Consider the following 12,005-nt stretch of genomic DNA (forward strand, 5'->3'; position numbering starts at 1 on the left):
AAATCTAAATATAGGTAGATGTGCTTTATGTAATTTAGACAACGAGCATTAGAACACTCGAACACCTTTAATTAGTACATTCTGAGTTCGGAGCTTATTATTCAATTATTCGTGCATTCTGAGCTTAGAACTCATCATTTTGGTTTAGCCTCTCAAAGAGATTATTCCCTTTAAAAGGCATACCCTGTTTTAATTATGATGCCACGTCATTCGGGAGAAATTCTTCCCATACAATATAATTTAAGTTTTATATAAATATTAATTTCACAAATTTTTTATTAGAACAAGAAAATAAGGAAAGAAAAATTAATTAAAATGTTTAACAATCTTTCATCATTATAGCTAAATGAAAAATATGTGTAAAATACAAAATCTGTCATCATTTAAGATCATTTCTGTATATTTGAATGAAAAAGTTATTTTAGGATTGTTTTTAGAAAGAAATTTGACAATATATATTTTTTAAAATATTACTTATTAATTTCTATAAAAAAATATTTTAAACAAATATATTTATGAATTTAACTAACAGAAATTAATTTTTTTTCAAAATGGGTGTGGTTTGGATCACATAAAAGTAATAAAAAATTACATACCTAATTAAGCTCATGTGGAATAAAAATTACATAGTGAATAATGATATATAAACCAATTTGTAAATAAGTCCAATTCATACATACATGGATCAAAGTCCAAAGTCTAAATAGTTGAAGCTCAATTAAAACATGAAACAAAGTATATTAATAGAACAACTATTTAGACTTTGGACTTTGATCCATGTATGTGTGAATTGGACTTATTTATTAGACTTTAGACTTTGAACAACAAATATTTAGAACAATAAAAATAGTTTTCTATTCTATATTAATAGATATCATTAGCTTAGTTGACAAAAAATAAATAGATGTGAGCAGAGATGGGCTGACTTTTTTATTTTATTTTTTTAATTTTATGAAAACATAACTTTTGAAGTGTGAATGAACCATTGTATGCTCTATAAGTCTGTATAGGCCCAAAAACAAGTAAGGGTATAATAATCCATTAATGATTAGTTTTTTTTTTTTTTTTTTTTTTTTGCATAAATTTGGAATTTTTTTACAAGGTTTTACATTAATATAGCTTTTTGCAAAATTTAATTAAAATATGAAAATAGAAAGCAAATTTCCAAATCTGGAAATTTTTGGATTGTTTATGCAAGCAAATTTTCCATATTGCATTTTTCATTTTCGTGATGTGTTATCGTGCATTTTTCTGGTTAAAAATTAAGTATTTTTGAAAACCAACCAAGACAAAAATAATCAAGGTCGAAATATGATTTTTATGCTATTATTGTGCAAAAATATGAGGATTATAATTTAGGAAAATTTATTAAAGAAAAAAAAATAAAGTATGAGAAATACAATTGCTAATTAACAAAGTATTGAAAACTTGATTAAGAGTAAAACTATGATATAAATAACTTTTATACAAAAATATGAGAAATTAAAACCATAAAAGTAAAAATTCTTAAAAAAAGCCAGAGAATGACTTTTTTTTTTTTAAAAAAAAGACATATTTTTGTAAACTTTATTAAAAAAAAACCCATATAGTAATTTTCTCAATAATCAATTTAGTTGAAAAGTTGTCAAGCCCATATGTCAAAATACTTTGGGCTCATTTTTTATGGGCTGTACTTTGCCTTTGTAGTGAATCAGGCCTACTTGTGTTCAAATACACAACATTTTCAAAATTATTACACAAATAACCGTGTCAATTTATTATTACAGAAATAACATTTTTTATATTTTTTTTCAACCTTTTATTATTGCATTTTTTTTATAGTATTAGTATATATGAGGTATATGTGTTGTAGAAATTGGGTATATGTAATAAAAAACAGTATTTTTTTTTTAAATATTCCAAAAGTCATAAAAAAGTAGGCATCTTTGAGAAAAAATATAACAAGGATGTAGATAACATTTTTAAAATTTTCTATTATTAATCATTACCCACCTCACCCTAATGCACAAGAATATGGTGAATAACAGAGATAAATTTCAGAAAATTTTCCAATGGAAAAAGGGAAAGGATTTTTTTTGACATGGTGCAAAATAGTCCTTAATGGTGTGTGAAAGTAAGTAAGGGCATGTTTGGCATTGTTTTCTATTTTTTGTTTTCAAAATTTTGTTCTCAGAAATGAGAACAAAAAACTGTTTTTGTAGTTTTCAAAAAACAAGAGGTGTTTGGTTAATGTTTCCTAAAAATATTTTTTTAGTTTTATTTTTTTAAAATCTTAAATAAAAAATTAACAAATATATTTACAAAGAGAAAAATATTTTAAAAGTTTGTAATAAATAATGAGATAAAATAATTTGAAAGAAAAAATGATGAAAAATAAGAAGTGAGAAAGGTAGGAAAGAAAATTTGAGAACAATAGAAAACAACTTTTTGTTGTTCTCAAAATTTTCTGTTTTTTGTAACTTTGTTTTTAAAAATTGTTTTCTGAAAATAATTCCAAACACTCCAACTTGTTTTCAAAAGATAATTTTTAGCTTTTAAAAACAAAAAACTGTTTTTTAGTTAAGGTGCCAAACACCCTCTAAATGTCTATGTTTTTTATTTTGTAGTAAAATAGTCTAATCATTTCTTAAAATATCACATATTACCAAATATGACATTTATCAAATTACTATTTTATTCTAAATATTTTAATATTATGGTACATGTATATTAGTTTTGTTTAATTAGTTTTTATTTTAAAGTTATTTTAATTTTTTTTATTTTTTATAGGTTGTTGAATGATATATCGTACCACAAAATATATATACTTAGTTGAAAAATAATATACCATCAAAACTTACAAAATTATTACTAAAAAATGTATATACTATGCTAACAAAGTTATATATTATCATTAAAATGTATATACCATGATACAAAATTATATACTACCACTATGTATAATAAAATAGAAACTAAATATCACAAAAAAAAAAATTATATACCATACCACACAAAATATATACATTAATTGGAAAATAATATACCAACAACTTATAAAAAACTTAAAAAATCAATATAACTTTAAAATAAAAACTAATAAAGCAAAACTAATATACATATACCACTATATTAAAGTTATACAGTCATAAATAAATTATAAAAAAATAGTAATTTAGTTAATCAACAATGTAAAATGGTTATTTCTCTAAAATTTAAAAAACGATGATATTAGCTTTTTGATGGCTTTATTACGAGTCATTTCGTGGATATATATATATATATATTTTTTTTCTTGTAACAGAGTGACTAAGAAAAAGGACCAATTATATGTTCGTAGGCAGGTCCTAGAGTTAAATACGTTAATAAATAAAGAGACCCAAAAGCCCCCACACCATCGACAAAAAATTGAAATGATGAACTGGTCACAATCAATTTAATCGGCACATTAATTGATATGGCCATGTGTATAACATGCACTCACATGCAAAGGAGATAATTACATATATTTTGTTTATGATTAAATCACTAAATTTTGTTAATTCTTTCTATTATGAAGATAATTATTTCAAACTAAAGAATTATTTATGGAAATATATAAACTATTTTGATAGTAATTGATACTTGATACAATCTTCATGTATGTGTTCTTGAGATCTAATTAACATCAAAACTATATTGAAAATTAAAGATTAAATTGAATAAAGTAGAAAATGTCAATCTAGCATTGAAACAAACTTAAAGATAACATCGAAACATAAACATAAATGTTCAATCAAGTTCAAACCATCAATCTTACATCAATTTAGCATTGAAGCACATAAGTTTTAATCAATTCTAATCAAATTAAGTGACTAAAATGATTCAAAAGACTAATTTAAACCTACACTACATACCAATTTTTGAATTTACACAAGATAAATTTGAAGAAGTAAATTTGAAGAAGTAGTGGGGGCAACGACGACGACAATGTCTTGGGAGGAGGTGCCTTGGGTGGACACGAGCTGAATTGGTCAATAGGGCCGGCCCGTGAGCATTGGGGGCTCAATGAAAACTTTGGTACTTTTACAATATTTATATATAAAATAATATTTTTATAAAATTATGGGACCTTTTTGTATAGAAAAAAATAACATTTTTAAAAATTATGGCATTTTTATTTGGGGCCCTAGGCACAGGCCTGACCCGCCTCTGCCCAGGGCCAGCCCTGTTGGTCAATATAATGCGAACTAGGTTGGGCAACGATGGAGCTTGAGCTGGGTTGGGCAGCGTTGGAAGACAAATTGGACAAAGACTGAGGTAGACCTCTTCTTTATTTCCTTGTTTTTTACTCTTAAAGTATAATAATATAGGGGTGACATCATCCAAACCAATCAAATTGTAAAAATAAAAAGATATCCAATTGCAATCGGATTGGATTGAATTTGAACAATTAAATTGGATCGGATGCGTGATGAACATATCAAAATCCAATTAACAATTAATCCAATCCAATCCAATTACATGGATAAATATATATTAATTTTTTTAAAAAAAATTATATTTATTTTAATGTATATTTATTATTTGTCATTTATTATTACCATACACCTTTTCACACGTACAAAAAAATCTTAAAAAAACGTAACATCTCATTTTCATTTTTAGTTGTAGAGGTTTTGGTTGGAATTGAAAATCTTACTATTGGGTAGAAAATATAAACTTTATGAAATTGATGTCTTGTGTATTGTTTTATTTTACTCTTTTGATATTTAATGGTTGTGCAATAATATTAGCTACTTTAAACTTTATGATATAATGTTATTTTTCAATATCAAACTTGTATTACTGTTGATGAAATGAATGATGATGTTTAAAGTTTCATATATGCACGATTTTGTACGTTTTTAAGGCTAATGTTAAACAACAAGTTCAAATTTCAAATTAATACCAAACCAATCCAATTAGTAATTAGATTAGATTTTGAAAACTAAATTAAATTGAATCAGATGATGATTGTGAACATCAAACTTTTAATTAGATTAAATTAGTTTAGTACAAATAAAATAAGTTGGATTAAATCGAATGTACACCTGATCGAGTTGTAGTAATAATAAAATAAATTGTTTATATTTTTTTTGGACCTTGTGTTTTGTTTCATTACTTGTGTTGGACCCTGTGTTTTAACAAATTATTTTTTAGACCATATGTTTTATAAAATGGTTAAAATAGAACCCTAAACCCGATTTTGGTCAATGTTTTCTCAACTAAAATAACAAATAATTTACCAAACTAACAATTCAGAACAAAAATAAAATCATTCTGCTTAAAAACTGTGTTGTTATATTCAATTTTTTCTTTATCAAAATTGAGATTAGGGTTCTATTTTAACTATTTTACAAAATATAAAATCTAAAAAATAATTTATCAAAACACAAAATCTAAACCGATAACAAGATAAAATACAAATCCAAAAGAATATAAACCCTCGAATAAATTTCAATCGTTATTGAATAGATAGGCCATCCATTAAATTGCTCTCTTTTGTTCACTTTTGCACCGACACTACCACCGTACGCACATTGGTCATGACTCATTACTACTTTCTTACTATGTCAACTTAATAATTGGCTGATATATTATTTCACATACATGACAATGATTAGATTAACACAATAATCCCTTTTGTATTTAATTAGTCCCTTTTTAAAAAATATATATTTATATATTTGACCTGCCATTAAAAGAAATTAATATATGACCCCCTAATTATTACAAATTAAGAATCCGTTCCTATTTAAAAGTACCAAACTATTTGAAGATAAACCCTTGTAGTGTAACACATACAATCATATTATTATGAAAAAATTACTCATAAATGAGATCATTTCTAGTGTGTTTTCATTACAACTATTGATCTGACAGTTTTCTACCTTCTATTATTAACTGAAGCAAAAGTAATCACAGGACGAGGAATTAATATTTGTTCGTATATGTATGTTCTGTCATTCAAAAGCACACATTTCAAAATTTTGCAGCATTTACTTCTCAACTTTATTTATACAGTGTAAGATATAAATTTTTAGGAGAATTTGTTAGAGGGCTTCGTTTAAATCCTATCGGTAGGGTTTTCAGTATTCTCGACCTTTAAACAGTTTTTGGCGTGATTTTTTTTTATAATCATGTATATTGCTATTTAGAGCATCAACGCGATTTTTAGAAAATTTCGAATAGTTTACGGTACTGAAAACTTGGTTTAAACATGTTATTGCACGCGTGACTAATTTTTTTTATGCGCTTGGAAAATAACATGTTTGAACCTAGTTTTCGGTACTGTAAACTATTCGGAATTTTCTAAAAATTTGCAGATGCTCTAAATAGCTATAATATACACGGTCAGAAAAAGATATCGCGCCGAAAACTGTTCAGGGGTCGAAAAACACTAAGAGTCCTACCGGTAGGATTTAAAGTGAAGCCCCTATAAAAGAATTATCCTAAAATTTTATATATAAATATATTTTCAAGTAAAATATATTGTTGCATTATCAATTTCAATAATTGTTTTAATAAATTTTTTTTTGAATTTTTTTTTTAAATAGTGTGCAATCTCACATAGTCTAGAGAAGATCAAGTGTGATGATTCTAAAACTATGTAAGTATGGAACTACACAGTTGAAGATGTCTTAAATAAATTGATAGATATTAACTACGCCAACAAGATGCATATTCTTTTCGGTAGATCATCATTGGAGAACTCCAAAGTTATGCGTCTCATAATGGGTGACCTCCTTAGAAGTTTTTTCAGAAAACGTGCGAGTGAAGACAAAGTACGCTTAAAAGACTTATATTGGTTTGCAAGTCCAGTCGTCATTCTAGGAAGCAAGCATATTTATAATTTTAGTTCAATTTTTTTTAATTAAATTGAATTTAAGAGTCTTTTAAACTATTTTAATGAACGATAAAAAAATAAATAAACCAAAGAAAAAAAATAGGAAATAGTTTTCTTTGGATCTGGAATATAATTTACCCGTTTTGGAGCACTTGAATAATTACAGCTCTTTCAACCAACAAATGCCATAAATGTGCCATATATGCCATGGCCGAAAAAGCAGATCGATCGACAAGGGTCATTTGTTATTATTGAAGCCATGATGAAAATATATCATTGCAAATTTTATTAAAAGAAAAAAAATAATTATAAGTAGATGTATATATGATCTTTTCAATGTGATATATAACAATTTTTCTTAAATGCATTTTCTTTCTTTTTCTGACAAATTTTTTTGTTTGTGAAAATGTATGGATCTGAATTAATTATTAGTACTAATGCGTGTGTATGCACATCTCTACAAAAATATATAGTACTGATAATGAATCAAAATAATGGAGTTATGTAAAAAATTATTGGGACAAAAGATGATCACAAAGGGTACTAATTAAGTTATTGGCTAATTAGGTTTATAATTAAGTAGGGCACATATATATATATATATAGGTTATATATATTTCTTCTATTTTTACATTACTAGCTATGTCAAAACATCAACGATGTAACACATGCATGTGATCAAGCTGGGACAACCTCGGAAACGTTTAACCAACTACGATGTAATCGCAATAATGATGAGCTCATTAGCCATATTTAGTATAAGTAGTAGTACCCACTTAAGTAACTCAATCATATAAATAAATATATATATACACTACTTATAAACATCGATAATGAACAAAGAGAGGGCCTTCTAAGCTAATGATAAGCTAGCTTTGATCATATCTCCATTGCAGTCATGGCTCTCGAATCCAAAACCTCACTCTTTCCACTAATGGCACTGATATTATTATCATCTACATTGTATTGTTTGACCATAACTAATATGGTCGGAGCTGCTGGCACAACCACCACCAACAGCCAAGCCGGAAAATGGCGCTTGTTGAAGCGAAGCATCGGAATATCGGCCATGCACATGGCCGTGATGCCGAACGATCGAGTCATAGCATTTGACCGAACCAACTTCGGTCCCTCGAACATGACAAAGAAAAGCTGCACAAATTTGAAAGACGACTACTCTTCCTCTTGCTACGTACACTCAGTCGAGTTCGACCCGTCGAAACGCACCGTTCGACCCCTCACTATTCTCACCGACACGTGGTGCTCGTCCGGAGCCTTGGCACACGACGGCGTTTTGATCCAATCCGGCGGATACGAACGCGGCGAGCGTGTCGTTCGTTACTTCAACCCTTGTTCGGATTGCGATTGGGTTGAGGATCCAAACGGTCTTCTCACGCCTCGTTGGTATGCTTCGAACCAAGTCTTACACGACGGTAAAATCATCGTCGTCGGAGGGAGGTACCAGTTTTCTTACGAGTTTATTCCCAAGAAAACTGGTTCCGATCATAAACTGTACGAACTCCCGTTCTTGAAAGAGACTAGGTACTTGGATGCCATTCCCAATAATCTTTACCCTTTTCTTCATCTCTCGCCGGACGGGACCCTCTTTATCTTCGCCAACGACCGGGGGATCTACTTGACTACGCTGCTAACAAGGTGGTAAGGCGGTTCGCCGTCATGCCTGGCGGAGTTTCCCGGAACTATCCAAGTACAGGTTCTTCGGCTATGCTCCCTCTTATCCTATCCGGTACTGGAACTGGTAATGGTGGTGTGGTTCCGAAGGCCGTCGTTTTGGTCTGCGGAGGAACTTCGCCTGACTCGAATGTCAAAGCCATGGCCGGAGAGTATATTCCGGCGACGAAGAGCTGTGGCCGGCTAGCGATCACGGAGGTGAATCCCAAGTGGGAAATGGAGGAAATGCCGATCAGGAGAGTAATGGGTGACATGATTATGCTTCCGACGGGAGATGTTCTTATCATCAACGGTGCCGGAACTGGAAGTGCCGGCTGGAACTCGGCCAGAGAACCGGTTCTCAACCCGGTCATATACCGACCTGGAAATGAACCCAAAACCCGGTTCGAGGTTCTGGCTCCAACTAAAATCCCCCGGCTCTACCACTCCACGGCGCATTTACTCTCCGATGGTCGAGTTTTAGTCGGCGGCAGCAACCCTAACCGGAGCTACAACTTTTCCACTCTTTTTCCCACTGAACTAAGTCTCGAAGCATTTTATCCACCATATTTTAACCCAACAACTTCTGAAGGTAAGTACACTCGGCCATTAATAACTTCGATGACACCATTAAAGCAGGAACTCACTTATAAGCAAAAGATTTCCGTACATTTTCGGTCGAGCTACGAAATCAACGGCGGCAAGGGTACTTACGTGACGATGGTGGCTCCGTCGTTTACTACTCACTCGTTCGCCATGAACCAGAGGCTGCTGGTTTTGGATATGAGAGAGCTTGTAAATAAAGGAAATCCCAATGATATGGACGTTTCACAAAGTTCAAGACAGTATAATTATGTAGCTGAGGGTTACGCGCCGGCGACGGCGGCGGTGGCTCCGCCAGGGTATTATATGTTGTTTGTTATGGTTGATGGTGTTCCAAGTAGAGGAATGTGGGTCCATATAGCAAAGCAGTAGTAGTTGTTACAATTCAATTCTGAATTTATGAGTGGCTCTGCCTACTTTGAAAGTGTTGACTTAAAGTCAAATTCTTCTTTGCTATGTAATATATAAGCTAGAAAGTTGTTCTAAGCATCTTTTATTATGATCATTTGTTAAATGAAATACAACTTAATAAAATTATTAATATCCTAATCTAATTGCGAGGCACCTAAATACTTGTTAGAGAAATGGCCAATTTTATAGGTGTTACCCCTAAGGTCAACTCCAATGGGGAGTAGTGGCTTAAATTGTCACATCAAAATTGAACTAATCAAACAAAAGAAAAAAAAAAAAAAAAATTAAAAATTGAAGACAACGTTGCCACTGTTGGGCAACGTTGCCAAATTTCAACACAAAATACTATCTCCACATCAGTTTCTATTTTCAACATTTGACCACTTCCGACAAGCACTAGGCAGAGCCACTCCCATTGGAATTGGCCTAATAAGAGGTTGACCACGTTTTTGGTCAATAGATTGTGTTGAATTAAGGTCAAATTCTTCTTTGGTAAATATATTAGCTAGAAAGTTGTTCCTAGTCGCAATTAAAAATTCATTTTACTGCTTATGAAATGAAGCAAATAGTAGAAATACTCTATGCTTGAGATTTAGACTATCTTATGGGGCCAAAAAAAAGACCCGAAGGCTTATTTATAGTCGTAAGTGTGGTGAAACATACCTCGAGAGGTACTTTAATTAGTTGTTATCTCACTCAGTGATGAAGAAGAAATTTCCCTCGAGAGTAGTCTTCGAGTGGATAGGTCTCTTTGAGAGAGTAAAAATGAAGTTAATTTGTGTATTAAGTAAGGTGTGATGTTGTGTTTTAGAGCCATTAGATCGTTGGGGATCGATCCCCAAGTGGCTTAAGCACCGTACGAGTACGAGTTGGCTACTAGGCCAGCTTGTAGGCTTGATGGAAATGGACTTGTCCTAGGAGATAAAAGGACATATTTGCCCTTTATTGATATGAATTTTTTTTATATGGGGGGGATTGCTTTAGTAGATTGGTAGGCTAGGCGTGTAGCGTGTAGCAAGTCTTCTATTTGAGAGCCTTCAAAACTGAGGTTTTTTACTACCATAAAATAAAGGTTTTTAGAACTCGCAATGTGTGTCATAAAAAACTTCTTTGAGTACCTTTTAATTAATTATAATTTTATTTTAAAAATCAATATTTGGGTAAAATGCCCAATTTTTTTTTTTTAAAATCCCATTATTGCTGAATGAATAATAAATATATTTAAAATAAATAAATTATAAAAAATATTAGAAATATTACTATGATTAGTTGAATGAATATATTAAAGATACACAAAAATAAAATCAAAGCAAACATTGTTGAGATAACTACAAGCATATGCAAACATTAATCTATACCAATAATATTATATGATTATATACAATCAACCTGAATAACATATCTGAAACTTTTCCATTTATGTAAAGATTCAAACAAAACTTTTCCATTGACATAAAGATTAAAACAAATACAACACCTGAAAATCCAAACAAACACAACCTGCCAGCCACCACTTGAAAATGAAGACCCGCCTTCGAGTCACCGCCTCTGTAAGCCCCTCCGCGAGCCCCTCCGAGCCACCGCTTCTGTGAGCCAGCGTTGCAGCGAGCCCCTTCTCGAGCCACCGCCTCATCTGCTTGAGCAAGCCACAGATCTCGTCGACGGCGTCCATGTGCGGCGTCTTGGAAAGGCTGAGAGAGACAAGGATATGCATGGGTCGGCTGGGGAGAAGAGGTTTGGGAGGGAGACAAGGAGATGCATGGTCGGCAGGGGAGAAGAGGGTTGGGAGGGAGGCTGAAACTTTTAGGGTTAGGACTTTAGTTTATTTGGTCAGATTTTTTTTTAAATACAATATTTGGGTATAACCCCAAATAAATAAAATAAAATTTTCTTTTCTTTTCTTTTTTAAAAATAAAAATAAAAGAAATCTATTTTTTTTAATTTAGTTATTAAAATAAAACTTTAATTTATTCATTTATTTATCATTTTTTACTTAAAAGTTTTTAGGACACCCAAAGTGAGCCTTTAAAAGTCACCACTAATATTACACTTAAATTTTCTATTAAGGTTTTTTTAGGACCCACATATGTTTTTAGGACACTTATTGCGAATCCTAAAAACAGTTTTTAAGGAAAATTTGAGGGAATTTGAATTTTTTTTAAATTTAAACTTTTAGGATACACATAAGTTTTTAGGACTCGCAATGCGAGTTCTAAAAAGTCCAGGAAGTGTTTGTTTAACAAAAAAAACTCAAACATTTAGGACACACATAGTTTTTAGGCTCGCGGAGCGAGTCCTAAAAAGTCCAAGAGGCTTTTTTAGGACTCACATTTAGGTGAGTGTCCTAAAAATGTGTTTTTGTAGTAGTGACGTTCTAAAGTCAATCCCTCGTCATTACTTCTGGGGTTAATGATTGGCAGTGCAACACCTCGATGCTTAGAGGAAAAGTGACTTTCGAGGTATCGAGGGATGA

General features: G+C 31.2%; 1 pseudogene; it reads left to right on the top strand.

Annotated features, from left to right (window-relative positions):
* The first annotated feature begins 7,649 nt into the window (after positions 1 to 7,649).
* On the top strand, positions 7,650 to 9,670 carry LOC133778699 (aldehyde oxidase GLOX-like; annotated as a pseudogene).
* The last annotated feature ends 2,335 nt before the right edge of the window (positions 9,671 to 12,005 follow it).

This window comes from Humulus lupulus, chromosome 5, assembly GCF_963169125.1.
Source record: "Humulus lupulus chromosome 5, drHumLupu1.1, whole genome shotgun sequence".
NCBI classification, from domain to species: Eukaryota; Viridiplantae; Streptophyta; class Magnoliopsida; order Rosales; family Cannabaceae; genus Humulus; species Humulus lupulus.